Genomic DNA, 6,654 nt, shown 5'->3' on the forward strand with positions numbered 1-6,654 from the left:
TAATGAAGTTCGTTATCTAAACATGTTTTAACAACACTAGGTAGACATGCTGACACGACTTCTAAACCGAGTCTCACTGCTACAACTTTCCCTCGGAGCTAACCATGCCTCTTCTGACTTGATCCTACCCCACCTGTTGCCAAGTACACATACAAAACAAAGCAACAGCCGGATAACCGGTGAGAATGACATTCCCAACAAAAGCAACATAACAATTAATACAACAATCAACATGCTTTCAATACAACAAGGAAATCAATAATAACATAATGAATGCATGTCTTTTAAACCGGGATATCAATCTGATAAACGAGGGATTGCTGCTGTGCTTTTGGGATCCCGAGGATGAGATCACGTAACGACTCACCGACTCTCCCAATCGAGGTGGTGCCACGTATCCCACTCCTCTAGACTTTGAGCAACCATAATGAGTATGCTAGCACTAGGCGAAATACTACAACCTAGGCCACTCAATCATAGTTCCCAAACGTCTAAACAAAAAGGGCGGTTCTGCCCGCTGAAAACAAGATTGGCTCAAGATGAATGCATAACATAAATATAACACATAAGTCATTTAACAAAAGCCAATACAATCAAACAAGACACAAGTTCCTCATGCTAGAACAAGTGTAAATGCAAGTATGTGATTTCAAAGGGAAAACTCGAGAACCACAGTCCCGAGTATGCTATCCCGCTACAATGACTGCTTTTACCTTTCAATGTAGTAGCTTCCAACTCTGGATACGCTACAAAAGAGACTGTATCAACAACTATACAATCTAACAACGACAAGGCAACGGTTCAAGGAAATGCTCTATACCGTTCTTTGTTCAAATCTCGGAAACAATCAAACAACTGCTAACTCTGGGCTTGATACCTCCAAACGAATCTGTACGGAGACAAATGAATGATCAATAACCAAGATCAACTTATAAGCCAAGTTCAGCAATTCAAATACGGTTCGAAATCCCCAAAACTCAAACCGACGGCATAACGGCTATAAACTGAACAAACCGGCAATGCAGACAGCAGTTCAATACCGATATCAACTCAACTCAATGCTAATACAACAACAACAAGACAAACCCAACAAATCTCAAAACCATGATTTTCGAAAATGGCTTCCAAAAATCATAACAATTCCGAACGTCGCTCTATTTCAAAACCGACAGATAATAAACGATCAGAACTCTGTCAAGAACAACATACTCGAATCTCGAACGATTCTAACGACATCCAAAAACTAGAATGTATCTGATCGTAGAGAAACTTACGGTATAACGGAGCTCTCGCTGCAGTGATCGATAATCTGCCTTCAGAAATAAATTCCAACGGCCGGATCGAGCTCGGAATGAAATCACAAAGCTTGGAAACTCATTGGGTCGGCTTCAATGGAGATGGCGTGCAAAAGGAAGAAGGAGAAGACTATCCTCAATCCAATCAAGTTGTAGATAATATATAAAAATCAATATTTGCGTTTTAGTCCCTGAAAAATCCAATTTTTGCAAAAAGGACCCTGATCAAAATCAAGTCAGCTCGTGAACTCTGTAATCTCCGATTAACTCAAATAAACTCATTTAAGATAAAAACGGGGCGTTACAATTCTCCCCCACTAAGAAGAGATTTCGTCCTCGAAATCAACAAGAACCATAACTCATAAGATGGAATAAAGAACAAAAGACAGTAAGAAGAACTCACGTCATCCGAATAGCTCTGGAAAACGCTGTCTCATGCTAGACTCTGTCTCCCAAGTTGCTTCCTCGACTCCGTGACGGCTCCACTGCACTTTCACTAACGGGATCGACTTGGTTCTGAGTTGTTTCTCCTTCCGATCAAGGATCTGAATCGGTCGCTCAAAGTAGCTCAGAGTCTCATCTAACTCGGCTTCGTCAGGCTGAAGAACATGAGAAGGATCTGGATGATACTTTCGCAGCATAGAGACGTGAAAAACGTCGTGAATACCAGATAAATACGGAGGAAGTGCAAGTCTGTAGGCAAGATCGCCTATATTCTCGAGAATCTCGTACGGACCGATGAATCTCGGAGATAACTTTCCTTTCTTACCGAATCTGACGGTGCCTCTGAACGGAGAAATCTTAAGGAAAACACGGTCTCCCTGCTCAAAACTCAGAGGTCGACGTCTGACATTCGCATACTTTGCCTGTCTATCTTGAGCTGTCTTCATTCTGGTCTGAATGATCTTAACCTGCTCTGCCATATCTCTAAGCATATCCGGTCCCAAATCTGGTGACTTGGACAAATCATCCCAAAACAACGGAGATCGGCATTTCTTACCATACAATGCCTCAAACGGCACCATACCGATACTCGTTTGGAAGCTGTTGTTGTAAGAAAACTCGACAAGAGGCAAAGAATCCTGCCAACTAGTGCCAAAATCTAGCACTACCGCTCGCAGCATATCCTCTAACGTCTGGATAGTCCGCTCTGACTGTCCATCGGTCTGAGGATGATAAGCTGTACTCAGATGAAATCGAGTACCAAGTGCCCCCTGAAGACTGTGCCAGAAGTGAGAAGTGAATCTAGGATCTCTGTCTGAAACGATCGACTTCGGCACACCATGCAATCTCACAACATTGCTAACATACAACTCAGCCATCTGATCATGACGATACGTCATCTTGTACGGAATAAAACAAGCAGATTTCGTTAATCGGTCGATCACTACCCAAATGGCATCGCATCCTCGAACGGATCGTGGTAGCTTCGTGACGAAATCCATAGAAATGTGATCCCATTTCCATTCAGGAACAGATAAACTGTGCAACAGACCTCCTGGTCGCTTCCGTTCTGCTTTCACCTGTTGACAATTCAAACACCGAGATACAAACCTCGCTACGTCGCTCTTCATTCTCTTCCACCAGAACTGGTTCTTCAGATCGTTGTACATCTTACGACCTCCAGGATGAATACTGAACCGACTGCAATGAGCCTCTCGGAGAATACGCTATCTCAACTCCGAAATATCAGGCACAACAAGACGGTTATTCACGAACAAGACATCATCTCTAACCTGGAATTCAGACTGATGACCCGATCTGACTTTCTCTACTGAAATCTGGATGCTCGGCTCAGACTTCTGTGCTTCTTTGATTGCAATAAACAACTCCGGTTCGGCTTGAACAGCAAACACTCTGATAGTCTCCCTATCTGTTTCAAACTCTAAACCAGAAGTGCAACAATCATCGATCAACTGAGAAATACCAATAGTAGAAAGAGATAAAGAACAAAGCTTTCGGCTCAACGCATCTGCAACTGCATTCGACTTCCCCGGATAATACTTGATCTCACAGTCGAAATATTTCAACAGATCTAACCATCTTCTCTGTCTCATATTCAGCTCTGCCTGAGAAAACAAGTACTTAAGACTCTTATGATCAGAAAAGATCTCGAAGGACTCACCATAAAGATAGTGACGCCAGATCTTCAAAGCAAAGACGATCGCAGCTAGTTCAAGATCATGAACCGGATAACGAGTCTCGTGCGGTTTCAGCTGCCTCGATGCATACGCCACCACATGCTTATGCTGCATAAGAACACAACCCAAGCCTCGGTTAGAAGCATCACAATAGACTGTGAAACCTCCAGTACCCTTCGGAATAGAAAGAATTGGAGCACTGGTCAGTCTCCTCTTCAGATCAACAAAGCTAGCCTCACAATCTGGAGTCCAAACAAAAGGCGCGATCTTCTGAGTCAGCTGGGTAATTGGCTTGGCAATAGACGAGAAACCCTCGATGAAACGACGGTAATAACCAGCTAAACCCATGAAGCTTCGGATCTCCGGCACTGAAGTAGGTCTAGGCCAATTCATAACCGCTTCAATCTTGCTGGGATCGACAGAAATCCCATCTTCAGAAATAATATGACCGAGAAAGACAACTCGATCTAACCAGAATTCACACTTGGACAACTTGGCAAACAACTGCTCAACTCGCAAAATCTGAAAGACGATTCTCAAGTGCTCTGCATGGTCAGTACGGTTCTTCGAGTAGATAAGAATATCATCGATAAAGATAATGACGAACTCATCTAAATAACGCTGAAAGATACGGTTCATCAAACCCATAAAAACCGCTGGGGCGTTAGTCAAACCGAACGGCATGACTATAAACTCGAAATGACCATACCTCGTCCTGAATGCGGTCTTAGGAACGTCTTCCTCTCGCACTCTCAACTGGTGATAACCTGACCTCAGATCAATCTTAGAGTAGACAGAAGAACCCTGCAGCTGATCAAACAAGTCATCTGGTAAAGGATATCTGTTCTTAACTGTAGCCTGATTCAATTGGCGGTAGTCAATACAGAGCCGCATAGAACCATCCTTCTTTCGAACAAAAAGCACCGGAGCACCCCAAGGCGATACACTAGGTCTGATGTATCCCTTGGCAATAAAATCCTCAAGCTGTTCCTTCAACTCTCTCAATTCAACAAGTGCCATACGATAAGGAGCTTTTGAAATAGGTTGAGTACCTGGCACTAAGTCAATGCTGAATTCGATTTCTCGAATAGGTGGCAAACCAGGAACATCTTCCGGGAACACATCAGCAAATTCTCTAACCACCGGTAAATCTACCAAAGCTGGGCTAGATTTCAGTACATCAACTGCATACACCAAAAATCCTTCTGCACCTTTCTGTAGCAAACGAGTCATAGATAACACTGAAATCAAAGGAATTTTAGATCGAGAACCCTTACCAAAGAATTTCCACTCGTCTGCCCTTTCCGGTCTGAACCTGACAACTTTCTGGAAACAATCTACTGTCGCCCTGTACTTGGTTAAAGCATCTATCCCGACAATACAATCAAAGTCTGACAGTCCAAGTACAATACAGTCGAATTCTAACAAATTTCCTTCAAAACACAGTTCACAGTTCCTGACTAATCTGACAGAAACAGTTCCTCCACCCAAAGGTGAAGTAACAGCTACTACTGTAGGCAACAATTCAGTTGGCAAAGCATGCAATAATACGAATTTCTCAAAGATAAAAGAATGGGAAGCACCCGTATCTATCAAGACATGAGCAGAATAACCGAAAATTGAACAGTTACCTGCTATGACATCGTTAGGTGCTGCCTGAGCCTGATCCTCTGTCAATGCAAAGACTCGTGCTTGCTGTCTCGGAGGCTGATTTGCACTAGAGTTACCTCCCTGTCGGTTCTGCTGCTGAGGCTGGAAAGAGTGCACTGCAGAAGACTGCCTCTCAGGCTGAGCTGCAGGTCTAGACGAACTCCCACTCTGAGCTCTATCTCTGTTACGTTGAGGGCACACCTTAGAGAAGTGTCCCGGTTGCTGACATGTGTTACAATTGCCGAAGACTCCCACACACTGATCCGGTGAGTGTCTTCCTCCACACTTGCTGCAGTACAAGGATGATGACCCAGAACTCGGTCCTGAACCGAATTGCTTCGAACCACTGGAACTGGACGAACTGTTTCCTTGCCTCTTGAACTGTTTACCTCTTGCTTTGTACTGATCCTTTCTGTTTCCCCCACTGCTACCACCTTCATACCTCTGCTGCTGGTTCTGATGTTGAGGTGGCTGATTCTGGTACTGAGATGGTTGGTTCTGATACTGCCTCTACTGCTGAGGTGCCCCCTGATTACCCCTTTGCCTCCACAAGCCTTCTTCTGCTCCCTTTGCGTAATTCATGGCATCCGCAAAGTTGCTAGGCCTGTTGGTGTTAACCAACGTGAAGACATCGGGGTTCAACCCTTTGATGAACTGATCTGCCTTAGCTTCTTCATCTCCGGCAATTAGCGGTGCAAAACGCAACAGACTATCAAACTTAGCCACGTACTCTTCAATGTTCAGATTCCCTTGCATCAGATTTGCAAACTCTGCTCCCTTATCCTTACGATATGAGATAGGGAAAAACCGCTTATAAAACTCAGATTTAAAAAGAGTCCAAGTAACCTCTGCACCTCTACTCTCAAATGCTTTCTTTGTCATGATCCACCAGCTCTTAGCACCACCACGCAGCTGATGAATTACTAACCTGATTCGGCGGTCATCTGTGTAGTCAATGGAATCAAACAACTGATCCATATCATCCAACCAACTTTCACAGTCCACTGGATTTTCTGAACCCATCAACAACGGCGGATTGAACGACTGAAACCTCTTCAGCAAGGTTTCCATAGGAGTCGCTGAAGCATCCAACTGATCAACTTCAGTGCTAGCTTGCTCAGTCGCAGGGATAACTGGCGGTGTGTTTCTGTTTATCACTCGACGAGGACCCATCTGATAATCAAAGGTTAGGACACGAGATATATAAATCGCTACAATCAGTGCCCTTACAACCGCTTGGAATACCGGATACCAGTCGATAACAGAAACAATTATATTTCAAGTAGATCATGCTTTATAAATTAAATCACATAATCATGTAATTCAATAATTCTCAATAATAAAGCATACTCGCATGGAATTAAGTACATAGTTAAAATAATTCAAACACATGCGAGGAGCCAATACACGCAGACTCGATCTACCCGCTCACTCTAGTTCGACCAAGAATCTTAACGCTCTGATACCACTTAATGTGAGACCTCGGTTCTACACATCTAATTAAGGAGTAAACAATAATTAAGCATACAAGATCCACCAACTAAAAGCAAAGCCAAAACAAAAGAAAT

This window comes from Henckelia pumila, chromosome 3 (genome assembly GCF_033568475.1).
Source record: "Henckelia pumila isolate YLH828 chromosome 3, ASM3356847v2, whole genome shotgun sequence".
Classification (NCBI taxonomy): Eukaryota; Viridiplantae; Streptophyta; class Magnoliopsida; order Lamiales; family Gesneriaceae; genus Henckelia; species Henckelia pumila.